The 24,219-nt window shown below is 37.1% G+C and overlaps 1 protein-coding gene across 14 annotated transcripts in view; it reads right to left on the reverse strand.

Moving 5' to 3' along the window:
* The window catches only part of LOC135701740 (mucin-2), a 426,987-nt gene that overhangs the window by 10,806 nt on the left and 391,962 nt on the right, over positions 1-24,219 (reverse strand). The window lies entirely within an intron of this gene.

Consider the following 24,219-nt stretch of genomic DNA (forward strand, 5'->3'; position numbering starts at 1 on the left):
CTGCTGAGATCTTGCTCAAGAGGTATAACAACGTCTTTTACATATTATCTCATTTTATTTTGGGCGACCATGTATCTTACAAGAATGATTCTTTGAAAATTAAATTTGGTCGAAACTGTTTCTCAGTCAGATAAATAGCCGCTATTTTTGCCTCTCCTTCCTACCAATACTTTGACAACAGGTTTATTGCGCGCCAAAAAAGCATCCACCCAGCATTTTATAGATTTCAAATTTATGATGCACATTGAAAGAATAGGTGTGAACCACGGTTGTCAATAAATCATTTTCGTCCAAAGACGCTTACAGCAATGCTTTGGCTGCTATAACGTCAGGTGAAGGAAAGTAAAGCCCTACAGTAAAAGTATGGACGACTGTCACCACAAAACTGAAAAAAGCTGTTTCAATCGAGCAAAGCGGTGCATTTTGACGGTTCGATTGGAACAACTTTTGACAGACGTCCATACTTTTACTGTAGGGCTTTAAAGGAAAGAGGTACCTCGTTTGGTCTTTATGTGAGCCGATTGCTGCCTCCCCTGTAGCGGTAAGCAGATACCTAGACGATACCTACAAACTAGAGAGGCTAGCCGCTGGAGTGCCCACTGAAGACGATTGTGGCGATGCTGATGATGATGATGGTAAGAAAGGCATGTAACGTATTTTGATTGAATACCGTTACATTCTTCTCGATAAAAGAAGTTCAATAATTTCGATGGCTCACCCTTCTGCGCTCTGCTAGCTGTTTTAGTATGAGCTTTAGACGATGGAACAAAGACGGTGTTGAATTGTTCAATGATTTATTAATAAGCATGATGTAAAATGTACTACAGATGTTAATGATCATCAATGATCTGTCGACAGAGCGCATTTTTTTGGCAAATAGAAGCATACTAAATGTACCCTAAGTCGCTTTAAAACCATATTTCACTTACACACAATGTAGGCATATTGTTTTGTAAGTACGAATGTTACGTATAATTTCCAACATTTGCATTCTTTTTTTCGCACTTATGCACGTACTATTCGTACTTATTTTATGAAATATTCGTAATAAGCATGGCAACGCTTCGTAAAATACATGAATAGTACGAAGTAAATGCTTTTGGGAATTTAAACGAAACTAGTACTCTTACAAAGTACCAACAAAGAATAGATTCTTAGCACAAACGCGCGTTCGTTGCATAAACTTAATTTCAGTGCAGCAGGATATTTACGTGTGTGGGTTTTTGAAGAAGTTAATCATTTATTTGAGAAACCCCATAAGTCCATATGATACACATGCTGAAAAACAGCAAAAACCCGAACCAAGGTCCTATTGGTTTTGGACATCCAACTTTTCTAATATTTGTAGGAGAGGAGTATTATTCTAAGCAGGCCCAAAAACTGCTAAAAAAGGTAGTTTTTGATCGAAAATGTGACTTATGCGGTTTTTCAAATAAATGATTTGTTACCGTTGGGTCATAATATTCCTTGTTTCTCAGTCAAAAAGTAGTTCAATTGTAAAACTTTTATTGTGTTGATTGTTTATTTATTTACATATTGAATATTATATGCAACTATATTAAATAATTCATAAATAAAAGCCTAGCTAGGATTAAATTAATTACATGCGCACTCAAAAAACAAATTCAAATTGATAACCGAAGAACACAATTTGTTACACTACACTACACGACAACCGATACCCTTGGGAAAAGCTGATGCAGAGCTAAATGCATTACCACAGAGGAGACAAAGGACTCCGATGAAAAATGGTATTTCTGAAAGGGAGAGGCCACTGGTGGTCCTATTAGTGATGGAATGTTCTTTTCCAAGTAACACCTCAAGTGAGAAACATCTCGAAACTAGACCAGTTGTGCACAGTGAAGTGGAAAAGTGACTATAATCTCAATTTATATTGTTTTTTTTTTTTTATAATATTTATATTGTTAAATTGGAGAAAGTCGAACCAGGACCTATTGTATTCCAGTTGAAGTCGTTCCGTTACCAGTTAGCTAAGGCAGCTGACCTGGAATAAAAGTCCCGTGCGAGGTGCGTAACCAAACCCCAACCTCGACCAGCCAAAGGTCCATTGTGATCGCGGTTTCACGGATAGACCCACAGCCCACGTGGCCTCCGTCCGCAGAGGTTAGGCCAGGGGTACCGACGCCGTCGTATCGCAGCCGATCAGCCCAATAAACATTGAATGTTTAATAAGAGCTTATCCAGGCAAAAATAAGCTTCTTCAGCTACAAAATGGCTTATTCAGCTCTTAATCAACTCAAATTGTTTGTTGGGAGGTCCTTTTCGGTCCGCATGACCAACAACCGATCGCGAATCTACGACGTCCCACCACGCTCTTCCGCAGCAGCAGCCGGCCGGCCCATCATACCCACAAACACACATACCATTGCTGTAAGTCAGAATAAAAATGTGTTTAACTTTAGTTTGCGTTGTGTAGTTTTTTTATCTGGTGACTGGACTCTTGTTAAGCAGATTCCCTTGATAAAAGCCGACCCTGAGCGCAAAAGTGCCTCAAGCTCGAGCTTGCCGGGAACAATCAAAAGAGGTCTTGAGAGCCCACCTTCAATGGTCCCCGTGGCTAGACCAGGGATCGAAGGCATTGTAGGAGGGTCCGTCTGATCCCCTATTAACAGATTCAAATGTGTATTACCTTTTATAAGAAATCATTGATACCCTAAGCTGTAGTGGCATGATCTTGCGCCTTGTAATTGCGGTAAAGTTACGTGATAATTTTATCAAAACTAGAACCTGACAAATTTATCATGCTGTGGTCATTTTGAAAATATTGACCAATTATCAAATGGGCAAAATGGCGTACATGGTCAAATTTCTTAATTAAGGAATACAATAAGGTTGGGCAAAACTTAATGGAAAGGATCAACCGTTTTGTCCGTGATATTGTATTTGGCAAAAAATATAGTGATCTCAACAATATTAGAGCTTCATGAGAGAGTTAGCTGCCAGCATAACCTAAAACAAATCAGTAACACTAGTCGGCAGTGCTATGCGCTCTTCGATAATTTGTAATGAATTTTATAGATTTTGCCTCGCTGAATCCAAATATGTTCTCACATTTTATGTACCACGTAACAGTTATTGAGAAAACTGGGTTTAAATTCACTAAAGTACGTATTTTTACAGACATTTGTTTTGCCTGCTCCGTTAATATACATTTTTGCTCCGCCATTTAAAAGTTAGGCGTTAATTTCGCTTTCAGATAGACACAATCAACGATTTTATGGTTCGTTAGCGATTTTATGATTCTTAAGCAAATAATAAAATCACTGATTCTGACTCTCTGAAAAAAAAATTAACAGGTTTTATACGACAAATACATATCTCTAGCATATGATGATTCCATAATTCCGAAAAACATTTTTAGCAGCTAAGTGAGTGAAAACAACCCTGTTGTAAGGCGCTGTTTTCGGCATTAGCTTTGCTTCGTTCGTTACAGTCAGTCGAGACTACGCCTTTTGTGTACCGTGTCTCAGTCTGGTGGAAGGGCAGAACACAGTTGAATTTAACTTTTCAATTGGGCCTTGACCTTGAAATGTAAGCAACGTACCGGATTGTGCAGGATAAAATGGTTTTCATCAAGTCGGAAGAATCAATGCAATATGCAATGCAGCATTACCCCAAGCGATTATGGGATATTATGGGGTGCGGTATGGGGATGCATATATCAACTGGCGGGCTTAGTTTTTCAACTGGGTGATGGTAAGCTTATGAAAAGGTCTAATTGTTTCAAAAATATTAAAATTCAATATGGCCGCAAAAAAAATCTACACATATCCAATGATAGCCCCAATGTTTCTCTTTCGAGTGGTATGTAAACATTAGTTCAATTTTTCGCAAGGTTCCTTAGAGATATATTGAGTTAAATAAAAAAAAAATGTAAAAATGTATGAATCCTTAGTTAACGAGGTGTCCATCGATTCAATATACTGTAGAACGAATTTTCTAAGTTAATAAGTTAACTAAAGCTATAGAATGAGTACAAATAAAAATTGGTTCTTGTGAACCTCGACCACATAGGAATCATCCACAAATTATGTAAGAGATTAGAGAGAGGGGGGATCTGAACATTTCTTACAGTTACTTATAATAGGCCCCTTCCCCTTGACATTGACATTTCTTGCATAACATATAAAGGTGAGGAGAAAATAAGTATATTTTTTTTCATTATAGTCATTTTAACCCTCTTGGGCAGCCAATCCAAACACATAAAGCAACCAACGATACAGACAAAACGGTTGCTACGACTACCATGACAAACTCGCTCTGTAACATAGCTCGATCCGAGTTGTAGAAGGATAATGATATATTGCTTGCCTGCTTTGTTGCAATATACACGGATGAGGACATAGCTTGATATGAATCGAGAAAAGACATAACAAAAAAAAAATCCCATTAACACACGTGTATCATCTTCGGCTTTACTTCGTGAAGCAGCTTGCCAACAATTTCCTCGTTTCCTTCTACCGTCCCGAGTGAGTTGTGTCGCACGAGCTGCTTGTCATGAAAAATAAGGAAGAAGATTATATCATTAATGCTTTCCACTTCTGACATAGCGTTATTATTCGGTTCGTTGATCGCTTTTTATTATTTGGAGATATTTTTGATTCCTTGCTCTTGGGTAATTCGTGACTTGTCCGGGATGAGATTTGAACTCGTGACTTTGGCGTGGATGTTAACCACTACGCCGGGACTGACCCCGAGAAAATAATTGGCTTTAAGCCAAAAAAAACCTTAACAAACATCAATTGAGCATATGAAAAGTGATAAGTTTTTTATAAAAATGTTTTCCAACTCAATATCCAACGATACTTTTTTTTTAAATTTTTAAATCTTATTAAGATTTTTGGGGAGATGGGGGTTAATTTAAAACCTTACATTGGTTTACAATGGGGGAGAGAGGAAGTCTAATAATCCTTTAAAAATTCTTACATAATTTGTGGATGACCCCAATGTGGACCAGTGAGAATTACTCAAAGTAAGATTACCAATTACCAATAATCGAGTCCTACCTGTATAGAAAGCGTTCGATTTTTGCAATGCAGATTTTTTGACTGAAGAATTCTACAAATTTTATCAAGTTCAAAGGTGGCGTCCATTAATCATATAAAGCCCCTCCTTTTTTGTAACAAAACGTATCTTGGAAAGTAATCACCTTCTATTTATTCTTTTTCGCATTTTAAGCTTATTGTTTATTGAATATTAGCTTATTGCGTGCTCTCAACTTAGTGTTCTAGATGCACTTCCACAGTTATCGATTGAGAGCTTTAGATGCCTGTGTTATTTATGCATTAGTATAGCAAGTACAATCATACCACAGACAAACAGACATAATTCATGGAAGAAAATTCTTCAAAAAATATCGTCAAGCGTATTTTGCATGCGCACTAGCACCATCTATCATCCACATTCCTAAGCAATGTTTTGCAACCGGAGCATCCCTCGTGCATATAATTTTTTCACTAGTTGCGTTTCCCTCGTTCTGTCAACGCGTCAGCTGTGTTGAATAAAAACAAAACAGATGGAAGAAGAACTGAAAAAGAACTGGCATCACTGATAAGTTCGAAATGTGGTGGCTTGCTCAATGCTTCAGTGGCGCCACCATGACAAATGCAAGCACATTCCCAACTAAAATATTATTTGCGATGAATGTGATTGGAAGTGTTATGTCTGTTTATCTGTGATAATACTCTATACCCACCCGGAAAAAATAACCATACAATTACCATAAAATAAAATAAAATTACATCCAAATCTATTGGCAAATCAAAGTTAGCACTCGTGGAAAATAGAAGAACTATGAAAGTGATGATGGTTTCAAAATTTTCCACGGGAAGCTATACGAATGCAATCTTAAAATGCTTTTATTTTTCAAATGGAGCATTTTATATAAATCTGGTTTCTGCTATAGTGGTAGAAAAGCTGAAATCTATGTATACACTTAAAAATCAGAAAAGAAATTATTTTTTTTCTATATTATATGTTTATTGAGTAGTCCTTATGTTTTCTACTAACGTAGCATTAGCCAGATTTAAATAAAACGCTCCATTTGCAAAATAGAAGCATTTTAAGATTGTACTTGTATACCTCACCGTGTAAAGTTTTGAAACCATCATCACTTTCATAGTTCTTCTATTCTCCACGAGTGCCAACTTTGATTTGCCAATTCCCAACAAGCGATTTTATTGTGCGTATATTGTACAAGAAATTTTAACATATTGTTATTACAATAGATGAACATATAGCAAGAGTTTTCAACAATAGAACAACAATACAATTAATGGTAAATAGCTCAAGTTTGTTCGGGAAATATTGATTTTTCGTATGGTTAAGGTACATAACAACCCCCTTGTTCTATTATATGTTTCCCCATTTACCATAGATTCTACTGTGGAAACATTACATTCTATTGTCATTTGATTGGTGTGGAGAATACGATTTACTGTAAATACAATAAACTCTATTGTATAATTACAATACATTTCATGTACCTCTATGGTTCTTTTTTTTTCGTGTAATTTTCCAAACCGAAAAATTCCTAGACTGAAGCCTTGCTTTGTAGCTGCATTTTCAACGACTGAGCTAAGAGAGGTCCGTTCTTATTATTACGTAACGCTTTTAAAGCTGTCTCATTTAATAACAATCAGGTTTTCAATATATTTTTGATTTGGTCATACATTTTGTATTTCAAGGTAATTTAACATACCGTTCTGATTCATATTTCGCACACTTAAGGCAAGTGCTTCAAGCAACGGACTTAAAATTAATGGTAACACATTATCTAGTTGATTTTCTTCCATAAAATGCTTAGGTATCTTTCTGTTGAGTAGCTGCGATGATATTTCAATAAAAAAAATCAAATCTTTTCGAGAATAAATGTTATTTAACTAGGACTTTTCGAACACTTTGTGGATGTACGGGTTATATCTATAAAAATGGTTATAAATTCGAAGGGGCGACTAAAGGAACAAGCGTGATATATTTTTAAAGTTTACATCAGTATATTACATTAAATTACAGGTATTTGAAGATATAATTTTACACTGTCTGAAATATGAACCAGAAAATTAAAAAAAGCAATAACTCAAGATAGAAAATTAAAACACATCTATTTTGCTAGCAAGAATCAGGATAACATGTTTTGACTTGTATTGAAAAAAAAGTTATTTCAATTTCTCTCTCTCTTTGTTACGCAACGTAAAGCTTAACAACCTCCCTATCCCCTATAGGCGTTACGTAATTTATGGACGATGCCAAACCTTCACAATTATCCGGATAGACTACAATTTTTTTTAAATAGGATATGAGGGTTTTAAGTGCTGAGTATACTGCCTATAATCGCATATCACATAAGCAAAATAATCGCATATCAGTCCCATACTGAAATTAAATCGCCCATAGTTCAATTTAAATATCTGCTTTTTTAATTGCCATATTTTTCTCTGATATAACAAAATATGCAAGCTTTTTCATTGCAACAGATTTTAACTTGAAAAAATATCAATTAATTTACTATTATTTGTCAAATATTTACATGGGAATACAAATATTTACATGGGGGTTGTGGAGTTATCTGCATCTTTCTTAAGTAAGTCTTCAAATAACAATCCATCCTATCTCAACCAGTTGCAAGGATGGACGTGGCCAGACCAGGACAGTTCTTGACAGTTGTTGGAGTTTGTATATAATAGCACTAGCGTGAATAGCTGGGGGCAGGGATGGGAAACTCGCTTAGACTAATAACATTCGTGTGTATCAATTTAATGTACACAAAGGCAAAAAAACAGCTCTCAAATAAACAAAATGACTAACTGAACCAGTATGACAATTGTTTGCCATCCCTACTGTGCATGCCAGTGTATAAGCGGTAATGACCAGCCCCAAATTGCTGCATATGAGCGGAGACAACATATCAAGAAGACTGGCAACTCTTCCATTTTCTCAAACAACCGGCATGAGACAGGAACAATCGCGTCATCTGCCGCTCAAAGGTAAATGCTCCGAACGAATTGCATAGCAGAGGTTCCATCCTCAGAAGAAAGGTTTGTGCATTTGCTCATTTTTCTATGCTTCCACCTTCGCTCGATTACAGCGCTACTACACGCTAACTTGAAAGTACTCATTAATGAGTAAAAAAAGACCCATTTTGAAGAAAAGTGGCTTAACTTCTTAATGATTAAACAATTTGATGAGTATCTGTTACTCATTAATGATTAACAATTACTCATTAATGGGTAACAGATACTCATTAATGGGTAACAGATACTCATTAATGGGTAAAAAATTTACTCATTTAATGAGTTAAGCCACTTTTCTTCAAAATGGGTCTTTTTCAACCATTAATGGGTACTTTCAAGTTAGCGTGTATGTCTGTCGCTCGGATTCAGGCTACGTTGCCAGTCTTCTTGATATATTGTCTTCGATATGAGGTAACGGATGGACATCTACAATACTCATACAATAAGCTAGACCAGTGGTTCTCAAATTTTCGTTTGCCGCGACCCACTTTTAATCATTCCAGAAACTCGCGATCCACCAAGTCAAGACTAGTCCTTCAAACAGATAAAATGGCCTACAACGTCTGCCAAAAAAAGCCTTTAGAAATTGTATTGCCACTAGGGCGGTTCAAAGGTAGGGTGGCCCCAAATATTAAAACCTTAATATTTCCGATATAAGCTGGAATTGACGTATATTTTTTTTATCGTTTGAGATCCTCCATCACCCGTCACTCAATATACAGGATCAATATGAATTAATAAATATTTGTTCTTCTGGCAAGATTTTTTCAGATCAGTCATATTTTTGGTTGTACACTAGGTTGTATATTACTTTTAAAACATAAAAACTTTATAGATTCAATATTATAAAACAAGAGTCTCGTTAATAAATAAAACTAAACTAAACTAATATTACAAAACATCTACATAATCAAAACACTTTTTAAACTAGTTGAACTTTACTAGTCATTCGACTCTTGTTTATGACTTTTACATATTTTCAGCAACTCAATCGACGGTGTCGAAAATGTTCTTTTTTAATTCGCTTGCAGAACTTTTCCATCAAATAAATTTAACACGCTTTACGAATGGATACTTGCAGACTGCCTGCAATTACGTCACCAGAAAATTTTAGCTTGTACGATCAGTAAAATAGAGTTTGTCGCACAAATACCAACTGTATTGTTTGAATTCATGATATAACAAAATACCACAAATCACATTTACGTGCTAATTGAAAAGTGCATGATATTATGAATTTGCTTACAAATGCCTTTGATATGTAAAAAAAAAATGTTTCGTATATGTTTCACACAAGAATCGGTAAATGTAGGGGAAATTATTTTTTTTAAAACAGTTAGTGTAATTTTTTTCGGCTGTGTCCATCTTTACCGACTTTCCCCTACGCCATCGTCTGCAACGATGTTTATTTGTAGTTTATGAGAAATCAGATATTTTTAAATTTAAATTTATGCTACTTATACTGCGACAAATACCCCTCCTTGAAAGTCTACGTGGTTTATGAATGGCCCCTATAACGGAATAAACAACCATTCCGTTGACCTAACGTTCGATTCGATAAATTCTGCTAAGTAAGTGGATGTTGGATATGTATAGACAAACCTTGGAAAATCTATAAAACGAGAAACAGCAGATATCACTAAGCACATTTCCAAAGTTCACCGATATCAATTTTTGGGTTGCAGTCATTCCGTTGCACTGAAGATTAACTTCAAATCTTGATGCCATGTGCTGTACATAAACCGTCCGACAAGGCAAAAGTGCAATGTCTCGAAATATTATCTCCAAAATAAGAAAGAAGAAAAGTGAGTGAAGTCCGTCGCAGCCAGAGTCAGATCGAGCGTGACAGAGAAAACCATGTGACTTTATGGAATCATGTGGGAGGAACCCACCACGACAACGACAACGACGACGGACGAGTGCGAATGCCCTTGCTTGCGTCTCCCGTTGCGCTCCACCAGACTTCCGTTCGAGCTTCTTACTTTCGGTTACTTCAGTTGCAGCGAATTTCCTGCTCCGTTCGATTCGACGATGCGTTGGCGCTCTATTGGGACTTTTTTTTGTTGCTCTCCTCGTTTCACTTTTTTTCTCGACTTCGTGATTCGGTTTCACTAAAACTGCAAAACCCGTACGGCCCCTACCAACCTAACCTCCAATACCGGAGTACCAGCCAGTCCGCCGGGCTAGCGCCCACCGCCCACCGGGTTTATTTAATTCTATTTATGGATTCTCCATCAGCAGTACATAAAGTACAGTTTCTCTAAAGCTATAGTAATTAAGTCATATCTGGTGCTGGCGTTCGTTTGGGTGTAACGCAGGAATTATTAATATTGACACGTTGAAGAAAGCGGCACGATTTGGCCGCGATCGTTGGCAGAAGGCAAAGCAAGAAGAGGAAAATCATCAGGTAAAAATGGTTGATTAAGTAAACTAATTGTTCGATTGGGAAGCAGTTACAGATTCAACGAAGCGGAAATCTCAGCTAGACGGAGTGTATGAATCATCGATCAGCTGTATGGAATTTACACACTTACATTCAGGGCAGGGAATATAACCTTATTTTGTACGAACGATGCCCACGCGCAATGAATTTCGAGCTTATTAAGTTTTGTTCTAGAAGGGATTTAGTTTTCTGTTGATATCAATCAATTGTTTGAAGGTAATTGCTTCGTGTTTAAAATAGTTTGTAGGTCAAAATAGATACCATTTTTATATCGTTTTGATACATTATTTCTTTATGCTGTTTAGTAAGCAGAAAATAGAGCATGCCTGCGCAACGTTTTTCATTCGCGGACGCGGGTTAGACTTTTTTTCGCATGGTTTTACGGATGCATAGGCCTTTTGCTTTTGAGGAGAAGCTCATACAGATGTCATTACGAACATAGAAAAAAATATGGAACTTTGATTTGAGGTCTTTCCTGCATTCTACATCGTTACTCTACATTTGAAATTGTTCAGGCACATTTTCAATAGTGAATAACATTGCAAAAATCGGTATTGCTGTATTTATGGAAATCTGTAAAGTGAACGTTGGAGGGCTTTAATTTTATCTGAATATTTTTCCTATTTACACGGACTGTTTTCAGCAAGATGATGAAAGTGTTGGGGAACATCAATGGCGTCGAGTGGGTAAATAGCATACATACCACACCAATCAGGCTAAGGCCTTGATGAGCACTGCTGTCCGAAAAAGTCGACTCCACTCTACTCGATCCACAAGTTCCCAGCCTCGTAGTCTGTGAAAAAGCACCCGTGGCGGATATATTGGGTGTCACCCCCTTTCCTACCTTTTGTGATTTTTATTATAGGTAGGGTATGCCGGCGCAAGATCGCGACCATAGGTTAAAATCGTCAATCGTGTCCTAGTTCTTTAATGTCTTCTCTAGCTCATAAATTATAGCATTTACTATTGTATCACATTATTATTACAAAGAGAGGAGTTTTTTGTATGGTATATTTTCATCAATTTCTCGGTGGTTATTGCATATTTCTTAATCATTTTTGGAATGCAACATCTTAGGATCAGGAGTCGAATGTGCAATTTAAAAAATATAGTTTTTTATGTAAAATTAAAGGGCGCTCATCTTTCCTCGTCCTACCCTATAAGGGGACGCAGAACATTTTTAAACAAAATCAATAACAGCTTTTCGTTCTGAAATTCTGTTCACGAAAATTAGTATTGTTTTCTTTTTGACAAGCGGAACACATAATTTTGATTTAAACGAAATAAAAACCGCTTTTGACATTCTGAAAATCATGTTCCGTCCCTTTCTCCTCAACTATCGTCTAACTAACAATCAATACGAAACTAACGATTTTAAATTGGCTTAATAACTTGACTAGCCCATTGATCCCAAGTACACTTATAAGCGTATCCCATTCTCGTGCTAGACTCTGTGTTTGCTTTGATTCGCCTTATACATTTCACAGAGTTGAAGTTTGTGAATTTAACTACGTTTCGATTAGCTTGGGACCGAATGTCTGACTAGCTGCACAATGTTTTGAAGTATAATATTTGGAAAAAAAATTGGTTGGGTTCCATACGTCAATAGCAACAATGACGAATTAATTTCCTTGTTGTTCTCATGATTATTACTCGAAATAAATCACCTCTCAGACCTTCATAAAAAAAGCCCATATGGAACAATTATGGAATGTTTCATAGAATTCAGAGAGGGTAGAGTTTGATCGATTCGTCAGTTGGCGTGGTTTTAATCCACATTTAGATCATTTTGTGAAGGAGCCCTCTATCTAAAAACAGCAAAAAAAGCTATCTTCCATTTAATTACACTTAATAATTTTTTGTATCCATGACAGATATGTATTTCGACTAAAATAATGTGCAGTATTCATCAGTATTAATTCCAAATGGAAGATAACCTTTTTTGTTATTTCAAAGCATTCCACTGACTCAATTTCATTACTTCATCTCTATCTAAGATGTTTTCACAGCTGCTCGAGATTAAACACACAAATGTATCCAGCAAAACAGATTGTCTGGATTTTGATTCGCTGTAACGGTATTATTTTCTCTAATTCTGTTTCTTCTAATAAACCTTCACAATTGTCTCATATGGATAGAAAACGTTCCCATCATACAGAATATATAATACAGTATACTTTACTAATGCAACGTACGAGGTGGTTGGTATCACGTGACTATTGTCGTGTAGTGAAAGCACGTAACCATCTATAGGATATGGATGTAGAACGATAGGAAGCTATATAACTATATGTTGTGATTGTAGACAGAGAGAGAGAGCGAGAGGGCATCCTCTTCAATGTACATTCTGATAAAAAGTCGAGACTAGGAGGCTGATCGGTAGTAGACTGCTAGCGTACGCTAAACAACACTCCTGAAGTGACGCTTGGTACGGCACAGTTCAATGCCAGTCTGCCGGCCGGCCGGCTGGCTTGGCTCTATCTTCATATACTATAGCTCGATTTCAGTTCAAAAGCATGACAAAAGGCAAAGCGTGGGATGTGCTTGGTAGCAAGGACCTTGGATAAGACCTTGCCTTCAGTATTCACAGGGAAGGAGACGGTGTTGGCTGCAATTTCACTCTAACCGAAAATGGTGGATGCACCGTAAATCGGGGTAAATTGACCACTGAATTTTAACAAATTGCTATGATTTTTAGTTAAAATTTATTGTATAATGCTCCTTTATGATGTTTCAAGACATTTTATAGATTTTGGCGAATCATTCATAAAAATATACAGCTATCCCCTGAGTTCTACCAACCGCTTTTTCTCGGTGGGTCTGATTTTCTACGAGTGACAAGTTCTCCATTGACACTAGTCACATGCAAAAAATCAGACAGCCTGATTGAAAGCCCGCCGAGAAAAAGCGGTGGGTAGAACACAAGGGGGTAACGCGTTCTTCGAAGGATAGCTGATGCTGTGTGTATGACGAAAGTCACCCCATTTTACGGAACTTTCTATGTAGATACAACCAAAGGGAAGCTTTCGTTGGCTATATAGGGCCTACCCGGTGTTACTGAATATATAGAAAGGAAAGTTTTCCACTCCTTCGGTGGTGGCGCAACACATGCACATAATGATGCAGCCATGCTGCCATAGAAAGCACAAGCACAGGAGCAAAGGGATAAGAAAATGAAATGGAAAGAGAATCTATGGGAATGTTGGAATTACTTTCTTTTTTTTTACTATTGTGGTGTTATTGGCTTTTCGGCTGCATAGGGTGTGGTGAGAGATTTTCCTCGTTTCTTTTCTCATCGAGATGACATGTCAGTGTGACCTTACTTTGTTATAGTGAGGTTGAGTCGGAAGCCTAATTATTATTCCTTATAACATACGGCTATAGATTTTTTTTGTTATTACCACACAGCAAAAAAAGTTGTTGAATATTACATCGAAACTGCTGCAACCAGGTCAATCCATCGGTTGTGTCGGTTGATATCACATTGTACGATGTACATCGATTTTGCGAACAAAATTACATCCATTGATGTAATATTGTATCTGCTTTTTGCTATTACATCATTATTTCATACATCAGCTTGAATTACGTTGATCGATATTATATTTTTCTTTGCTGTGCATGCGGATAAAATGAATGTTTTTGAAATGTTTCATACTACTTACTTCTAGGTTACTTCTTTTATTACGTCCCTTCTGTGTTCTAGATCCACTTCCACATTTGTAAATTGAGAACTTTCAATGCCTGTACCATTTTTGCATTAGTATAATTGTGTGGCATGCAGTGCTGTTAATTTTCATATCATTCGATTGAAGGTGAACCAATTCAAACCATTCAATTTATAGTGTATATGGTATAGTGGTAATCGTGAGGGAAGTAAAGCCGTTGGTCCCCGGTTCATCAATTGATGGGTCGATAGGTAGGGTCTAGGTGAGGGAGCTACTTCCCTGGCGTCGGTAGCATTGGTGCTCAGCACGGAAAACAAGATCGACGGAAAACAAATCAAGGAAAAAAATATAGTGTATGATTGTATATGCCACCAGTGCTGTAAATTCTCAAAATCAATTGGACATTTTTGATGAAAATGAGAAAAGCAGCTATCCGCTATCAAAGGGGACCTACTTCGAATGGGTGATATCAATTCCTTAGTCATTTGACGAAGGCATGGATCATTCTAGCCGACTAGGATTTAATTAAAGAGAGAGGTAATCACGCTTACCACTACACCACCTGCGCCGCTTGCATCATACACTATATGCCCAGTAGACTGATGCAAAATTTGAAATTTCCGCTCCACAGTGCTCAAACGGTTCCAAATTGGGTCCTGATTAGCCTCCCAAAATTTGAACTCATTTAGAGAGAAACTAACTTGGCACAAACCATTTGAAGTTTATATGGGAATTACTATGAAGAAACCATAATTTCGGTTGATATCTATCTCAAAATTCACTCTACTTTAAAAAATGATAGCTGAGTTTGTTGAAATTTTTTTTAGCTACAACTTTGTTGAAGACCACTTTTCGATCAAATGTAAGGAACAAAAATTATTAATGATTCAAGTCACTGGTGTCTTATGATTATGCTCAATCAACTGTTCAGCAGGCAACATTGGTGTTTATGGTGCGTATTATAGAGGAAAAAAATCTTGGCTGCTATGTCACACTGCAGAATATAGTGTTGTCCACAATACAGTTGCTTAATTTTGCCATAAGATTATCAATCTCCTAAACAATTATTAACTATTTAATTTGACATTTGGTTGAAAAACGATTTTCTGCAAAATTGTTGCTGATAAAAATTCTTATAAGAATAGCAATAGAATTTGTTAAAAGTACAATATGTAAAAGGCTAGAAGACAATGAACAAAAAGTTTTGTTTTCCCATAGTAATTTCCATATAAACTTAAAATGGTTTCTGCCAAGTTAGTTTCTTATCAAATGAGTTTCAACTTTCGGATGCTAATCAGGACCTGATTTGAAACCGTTTGAACACTGTGGAGCGAAAGGGAAGTCGATAAATTTTACAACCCGAAAAATTCCTGTGCCGGACCGGGAACTCAGCTACACACTTAGAAATACCTAATCTTACATGTGACGGAATCCAACATTGACATAAAGGATGAGACGTAAACAAACATGTCATGTAAAATTAAGTGCTCCGAGACTGAAAAGTTCGAAAGTACGTTTGATTGAGCTGAATTTTGTGTCTATTATGACTCAATTTTATGTCAAAATTGACGCTCGTATATGTCAGTATCAGAGCACCTAAATTTACATCAATTTTTTTAAGTGTGTACCTCCGGCATGGTCTTGCTTTATAGCTGTGCCTTTACCGACTGAGCTAATGGAGGCCCCTTCTATGTTACTATTTAGTGTTTAAAAAGTTTGAATAGTAGGACAGGGGACCATGCCGTTTACACTGTTGTATATAGAACTAGAAAAGTGACGTTTGGTTGCTGAATCTCGGAAAATGTTTTAATAAATCTCAACAAACATACTTAATGTTTGCTGATAGGGGAAATGTCTCTAATGTTGGCCTATGGATCTGAGATTGGGCCCATCGCTAACTGACAAACTGATTCTAGAGCTCCGTGGTTTTTTTTTCAAAACCACTCATAAACGTTGTATCAGCATAAATTCGGAGTTGTGATCGAAATATAGACCATGGGATGGTCCACCAAAAGATCCGGAACATCCGTGAAAGTGATAATTCATGAAACTGATCCTAGAGCTCCCCTTTTATTCAAAACCACTCATTGACATCTTATCAATATAAATTTGAAGTTGTGATCGAAAAATTGACCCTTAGGTCCACGAATGGCCGTCCAGAGGATCCAAATCATCCCTAAAAGAGGTAAATTCAAGAAACTGATCCTAGAGCTCTTCTTATTCTTCGAAATCACTTATAGATGTCTCATCAGAATAAAATGGGAGTTGTGATCGGAAAATTGACCCTTGGGACTACGAGATGGTTCACCATGAACATCCGGAACATCCATAAATTTTTCAATTCTTGAAACTGAGCTTAGATGTCCGCTTTTTCCAAAACCTGGCGTCTTATCATAATGAATTTGGAATTATGACCACAAAATTGACCCTGATTAGTGCAAAAGGGTCCCAAAGCCGTATTTAGGAAGACAATAATATTTGCGCCCAAACCATCACCTTTATATGGTGTCTTCGGAAAAGTTTCTTCGTAGTTTTTGGCCGATTTTTTTATGTTAGTGATATTAGGGTGGTCCTTAAAATTGGTGAATTGAAAATACTTTTTTATCATTTGAGATAGACTAATGCAGTGTTCTAAAAAGTTGTAGAACATTCAATTTGAAGCATCTTTACCCACGACATCAAATTTATATTTCTTATGGTTCAAGAGTAATCATTATTTTAAACAAGCAGGTTAGAGTGGCCCCTAGAAAATCGGCATTCTTTAAATATCTTTTTATGCGTTAATTTCTCGTAAAAACTTTGTTCTAAATACTTTTAGAACTTTTTATGACGCATATTTGTGCTGGAGCAACTAAGTTGTTTTCTCCTTTATTTGAAAAGTTCGGGTTTGTTTTTATTGAAAAGTATGACTCTTCTTTAAATAAAATAAAATACTTTAAACAAAAAACGCTCTCGCATTTTTTTTTCACCAAAAATGAAGAAAAACACGATTTTTCAAATGGAATCAAAAGTTTGAAAATCGGTTTGCTACATTAAAAGATATTGACAATTGAAAAGAATAATTTTTTCGATGAATGTCTATATTAACTTTCTAATCAATAAAGATAGCAACCTGATAGCTCAAACAAAAATATGTGTTAACAAAAGTGCTAAACGTGCACAAAACAACGGTTTTATGAGAAATGAACGTATGGAAAGATATTCGAAGAAATATGTGTTGTTAGGGGCCACTTTAACCTGCTTATTTAAAAAACCTAACTCATGAACCATAAGTGTTAAAAATTTAAAAGTTGTAAAAGTAAAGTTGCTTCGAGTTGATTGTTCTACAACTATTGGTATATAATTTCATACCCATACCGAAATACCTATACACCTAAAACTGACTGTTTGGGCGCAAACATTTGTGTCTTCCTAAATACGGCTTTGTACAGAAAAAAAATCGGAATTTTAACTGTAGCGTAAAATCTCCCTTCGTTCAATTTTGAGCTATACTTGGCATAAACAGCGAAATCGTTTACAAGCTTGCATACAATATTGCTAATTTATGCGATAATACGCTTAAATTTACACGAAATATCGCGTAAATTTATGACAAACCTAGTGTTAATTTTATGTGCGCTATATCTCGCAGAAATTTACATGAATTTTTCGAACGGTGTGGGACCATTGTGCAAGATCCGAAACATCCGTAAAAGTGGTCAATTTATAGGCGTCTTATAATTATGAATTCAGAGTTCTGATTGGAAAATAGACCCTGGAGACCATAAATGCTCCTCTAGAAGATTTGGTCAAAGACGTCTCATCAGAATTAACTCGGAGTTGTGACTGGAAAATGGACCCCGGGGTCTCTAGGATCAGTTTCATGAATTAACCACTATTACGGATGTTCTGGATCTTCCACAGGACCAGACTTGTGTCCTATCGGAATCTAATTCTTCCCAAAAGGTGGCCAACTATCTGCTTAACAACTTCTCCAAAGACATCAGGAAGTTATCTCTTCAATTTTCCGTACAATCAGTGTTTGGTTCCAATTAGCTCAAATCCCATATGGTACGGGTATTCGTTAATGCCGGATCGACAGTTTTATAATAATTCAGTGGCATCAGTACTATAGGAATCCGGCAAGAACGAATTCGCACTACAGGAAACTTGACTGTATTTGAGATAACAGAGCAAATGTACGCCAAATAAAGAGTGTTACGATCAAAATTTGGTCTTAAACTTGACGCATTTGTTTTAATCGAGCATACACACTAAGATTTTTTTACAGTATACTGTAATTTTTTACCGAATATGGAACAGCTGAACATTCGGTAATCCATTCGGTAAATTTTTATTTACAATCCGTTCTGTAAATTTTCTTCGGTTGTGGGCTGTCAAAATTTACTGACCTGGACTGTAAATTTTACCGAAAGATCGATAATGTTTACCATAGCGTTCAGTATAATTTTTACCGAATCGACTGTACTTTATTTCCAGAATAAATAATAAGCATTCTAATTTTTATTGACTAATAATTAACTGTTTTCTTGTTTCGCCAAACCAAAAGATTCATTCCTTTTAACTATATATTTTTGAAGAGACATTTTCATCTTGCGTTCGTACAGAAAATTTTAAAAAATCATTGAAGAACCCGGACTCAATCGATTCAGTAGCAAACTGCGTTAAAATGCAATTTTTGCGGTAGAAGAGGCCATTGAGTTGCCTAACGTCTATGGCGTCTGGAAGAAATTGGCCTAAAAATTATACTAATTATATTTTCGGCATAAATTGTACGGAATCTAGCTAAAAGTAAAGTACTTACATTTCACAACGTAGAACCGAAAGACACGCAACATTGAAATGGCAGCCAATAACTTTTACAGAATTCGGTGCTCATTCGTCACAAATTTTACAGAATTGCGGAATCACAGCTTTTTACAGTATCAATCCGCAAATTTTATTTACAGTTTTCGGTAAATGTATGTAAATTACGGTAATTCAGCAGTTCTGATTGCCGAAAATTGGTAAAACAATATTTTTACAAAGCATTCGGTAAAAATTACATTTTACCGAACAAATCCAGCAAAAATAGTACCGAACAAGATTTAAGGAATTTGGTGTGTATAAGAACTTAAACACCCTTAAGTGATCGTCTAAAGGGTGTCCACGATGAAATTGCCACACTATGAAATTGCTCTAACTTTTTAACCGTTGGGTAGAATTTAATGAAAATTTGGGTGGATGGGTTCATAGTGCATTATTTACATCCTGCAAGTTTTAAAGTCCTGTGATCAAAACTCGCGGAAATGGAGTCGAAAGAACAGCTCGTGCGTGATTAAATCTTGCGCATTCATCACGAGAACAAGGATCTCTCGCATCGTTCCATCGCTAAAACGTTGGGAATCGCGAGTTCCACGGTATCGCGAGTGATTAAGCGGTTCGAGGAACGGTTGACCACCGATCGGAAGCCCAGAAGTGAAGGAAAAAGTATTCCGTACAACACCAAATATCACAACCGCGTAGTTGGGGCCTTCAACCGAAATCCGAACGCCTCCGTTAGGGATGTGGCTAAGAAGCTGCACCTAAGCCGAAGTTTTGTCCAGAAGGCCAAAACTAAGGCTGGGCTTCGAACGTTCAAGGTACAAAAGGCCCCTAATCGCGACGAGAAGCAGAACAAGTCCGCCAAAACCCGTGCCAGGAAGTTGTACCTCAACATGCTGACGAAAGTTTAATGCTGCATCATGGACGACGAAACATATGTGAAGGCCGACTTCAAACAGATCCCCGGCAACCTGTTTTTCACGGCCAAGGATAAGTTCAGCGTTCCGGAGCATGTCCGCACTCAGAAGATGTCCAAATTTGCGAAGAAATTCCTGGTTTGGCAAGCCATCTGCACGTGCGGGAAGCGGAGTGCACCTTTCGTGACCCAGGACACGATGAACGGACAGGTGTACATAAAAGAGTGCCTCGAGAAGCGGCTGCTTCCTCTCCTGAAGGCCCACAACGTCCCAACAATCTTCTGGCCGGATTTGGCCTCATGCCACTACTCCAAGGACGTGCTGAAGTGGTATGCGGACAATAAGGTCAATTTCGTGCCGAAAATGTTCAACCCTCCCAACACTCCGGAGCTCCGCCCCATCGAGAAGTACTGGGCGATTATGAAGCAGCACCTTCTTAAACGACCTAAGGTAGTGAAGACAGTCGAGGAACTGAAGAAAGTATGGGTTTACATGCAAAAAACGGTTGATTCACAGGTTGTGCAGAATCTTATGGCCGGGGTTAAGGCCAAGGTGCGGGCATTTGAGTATGGACTGTAAATAAAATACGAGTAAAATGGTAAAATGAAGTTTAATAGTTATTTCTCAATCCCTGAAAATTTGATGGCAATCGGATGAAAACTCGAATTTTGCGAATCAATTTTGTGTGTGGCAATTTCACCGTGGACACTAATTATGTCACGCTTTTAGGGGGGAGGGAGGGGTTTTGGAAACTGTGACGAGCCATATAAAAAAAATAAGGTCCATAAAAAATGTGACAAAGGAGGGAGGCGGGGTTGAAAATGGGCCAAATTTGCGTGACATAATTAATGGACCTTCCCTAATTTAGTAGGTGTTTGCGTGCAGAATGATGTCTCTATTTTGATTTTGACATTTGCTCTTCAGTTATCAAAATGACGTCCAAGCAAGAGGAGCGACGCATCAAAATTTTGCACGCGCATCGCGAGAATCCAAACTGCTCGCACGAAACCTACGTCAAGACAGACTTCAAACAGCTTACTGTCGAAGTTCGCTAAGAAATATCTGGAAAGGAAGGCTATCTGTACCTGTGGCTTGAAAAGTCTGCTGCTTTTCCTGAAGTAACACGATTGTTACGTGCTGTTTTGACCGGATTTGGCATCCTGCCATTACGTCATTGTATGCCACCAACAACGTGCAGGTGGAGCCCAAGGCCAAGAACCCTCCCAACACACCAGATCTCTGCCAAATCGAAAAATATTGGACCATCATCAAGCGGAACCTGAAGAATACCCACAAAACTGTTGGAAGCGAGAAGCAGTTCAACACAAACTGCCGTTTAGTGGCGAACAAAGTGGAAGAGGTGGTTGTAAAGAATCTGATGAGAGGAGTTAATCGAAATGCCCGGCAATAAGGATTCGGTCAACCAGAAGCTTGACTGATTTTTTTTCTGTATTTCATAAAAAGAAGAATAATTTGAATTTTTTAGTTAAAATTCAATCAATTTTCACGCATTCTTGTTTGACCGTTAGCAAAAAAAAAATGAAAAAATCTCCGTTTTTGACGTCGATTTATTCTATTTCGATCGATCGCTATACTTCTCGTCAGTGTTGGGAAAATATCAAAAAATCAAATGTCACCAATGCCCAAGATCACGCTTGATTTTCGTAGACAAAAATCAGCAAGCAAACAACTGCGGTTGATTTTGTAAGCTGTGATATTGCAGCTTGGAATAATAAGCTAACAAAACACACCATCTGCAAATCTCAACAATTTGTTGTGAGATTGATTTCATAATTTTTGCTGTACACCCGAACCCAACCGAAGCTTCTATAACGGCTGTCAGCAGTCAATTCGTGTCTGCCATCGGTGAAGAGTGAGCCTTTATTCCACTGTGTGCCCTGATATAAGCCTTATATAGTTTTATAAACGTTGGCTGTTTTCATTTGTGAAGTTTGTCTAATAATACTGAATGAGTGCAATTTGCTCATAAATCGATACTTTAATTCGACTATTTGAAGTTGCTTGAATATCATGCTTATTAGATGTCTTATCAATGTTTTTTAGCTCCATTAATCGATTCCATTAGATTTAGCAATATTGCTGAATAAAGATGAATACAGTCAGCTTATGAGCTCCTATATACTTTATACACGATCCATAGATTCATTATTCCACAACACTGGTTCAGCCTAATAACAAGACGAATTTTTTAGCAATGAATGAATGAATGTCTACAAAAAATAACACGGCTATCCTTTCCTTGGCAATTCTAAAGGTGAAGATGTTGCAGGGATCTCTACTAAAAAACGATGGCTGAATTAATCATTACCAAAATACCGTGTTAGAGCTAAAGTTGCGATCGATAGGGTTGATAGTTATTCAGTGAAAAACAAGTTTTCATCTAGTTGGAGATGCTTAACGTCAAATATCAGACTTAAAGTGATCATTTTATACGATAGATGAGGAGATGAAAGTATAGAGTTGATAGTTCCGTTAGAGTACGGCAGTGTGAAAATTGTGTATAGAGAGTAGAAAGCGAGCAAAGATCAATTTTGAAGAAGGTACGAATCGGGTTGATCATCTCCTTTACCAAACTCCCCTGTTGGGGAGGAATGGTGTGGGGTATCCCCCCTGGCAAAATAGATGATCGCCGATTTGTTCACATATCTTCGATGTGCGAAACAGTTCTATCGATTGTTTCACACTCAAGTCGTCATGTGACGTAAGCATCTAGTCGATAGGTTTGGAAATTGCAGCTGTTGTTACCTCTATTTTTGCTTCTAACACCAGTAGCCAATGCATTTTTGCTTCTAACATCAATAAGCTGCCTCTTAACCCGAACCTTATATAAACGTCATTGAATGCGACACGGGTAGGGGAGGTGCTGCTACTGTACCTTTCGACCAATGGCAGTATGATTGATGGTAAGCTCCCATCTAGAGTTATGTACTTTAACTAATTATGTTTGCTCCCTTTTCCCATCCAAAAAAATTGTAAATCTCCACTAACCTCGAGACAACCGCGAGTATCCGGTCCAGCTCCTTTAACTTTAAATATAAGACATCAATAATGTATAACGAAAATGATAACTCGGCTCTGTAAAGTTTATTCGATTGAGCCTGTACAAATAAAGTAATTAATAAAAAAAAAAATTATGTTTGTATTACTTCATGCGTGAAGTTAACGATTTACATAGTTTGAGATGCTTAACGTCAAATATCAGACTTAAAGTGGTCATTTTATTCAACTGCAGTTATAAGTCGCGGGAAAAAAAATCCCGTATTTGGAAAAACCTTTATTTTTTTCGAATTGCAGGAAATATAAAAAATGAATAAAGTTTCCAAACAACATTAAGATTTCTAGTAAGGATGCTGGAAATCATTTAAATCATAAATAAAATTTAAAATACTTGGAGACTACAAAATGTTTGCAACCTTCAAAAAATCAAGGTTAAAATTATAGTTGGAGGAAATTTCAAAATCTCGGAGGAAGAATATTTTCAAGCTTGTGGTAATTTTTAAAATACTAAAGTTTTAAATTAATACTAGGCAATAAATATTTGCAGCACTCAATCAATCAATCGGTTTTTTCACCATGTCTATAATTAGAATTTATTCATACAATTGTCTGGTGGTTTATTAACTTTAACTACTTTGCAACTCAATAAAAATGTGTGATCATTCTGAACGACCAATCCATGATAAAATTTACGATCTGTTTTGAGCATAATAGGTATTGATAATCAACTTTTAAAAGTATTCGGGTTTCAGTGATTTACGGTAGCCGATTCATTTAAGGGTTTGATGCAGTGCTACAGCAAAATCAATTGAAATTTTTTGATGAAAATGAGAAAAGCAGCTATCCGCTATCAAAGGGACCTCCTTCGAATGGGTGAATATGGTTATGGTTATTCTTCCAGGCTCATTTGCCGTAGCTTTGAGGAGCCGACATTCATTGTTTAGATCACAAAATTACTTAAAACTAACGTTAGTAAAGCGGGGCCGATTATTCGCAGCTATCTCGCGGTTAGGGGTAACAGATTGTAACAAATGTATACCAGGGTAGGAATTGAGAACACAAGGGTTGGAGAGCAATGTGCTCTTGATCTCGAACTAAGCGACATACTAATGAAAAAGACAGACATGGGGGTACACCGATGGGGAGCTTACAACTTGGGAAAACACAAGATGACACTAACTACTAAATCCTTAGATCTGACATAGATCAATCTCATTTGAGAAACGGTTGATATCATTCAATTGAGTGTAACCCTAGGTGTAATCTATACACAAACGGCGCTCTGGTCGATATTGCGGTGAGAAAGCTAAACTAACCCGACACCAACCTGACTTCTA

The sequence above is a fragment of the Ochlerotatus camptorhynchus genome, unplaced genomic scaffold, assembly GCF_037179485.1.
Source record: "Ochlerotatus camptorhynchus isolate MF236.1 unplaced genomic scaffold, CSIRO-AGI_Acam_v1.1 ptg000176l, whole genome shotgun sequence".
In the NCBI taxonomy this organism is placed as follows: domain Eukaryota; kingdom Metazoa; phylum Arthropoda; class Insecta; order Diptera; family Culicidae; genus Ochlerotatus; species Ochlerotatus camptorhynchus.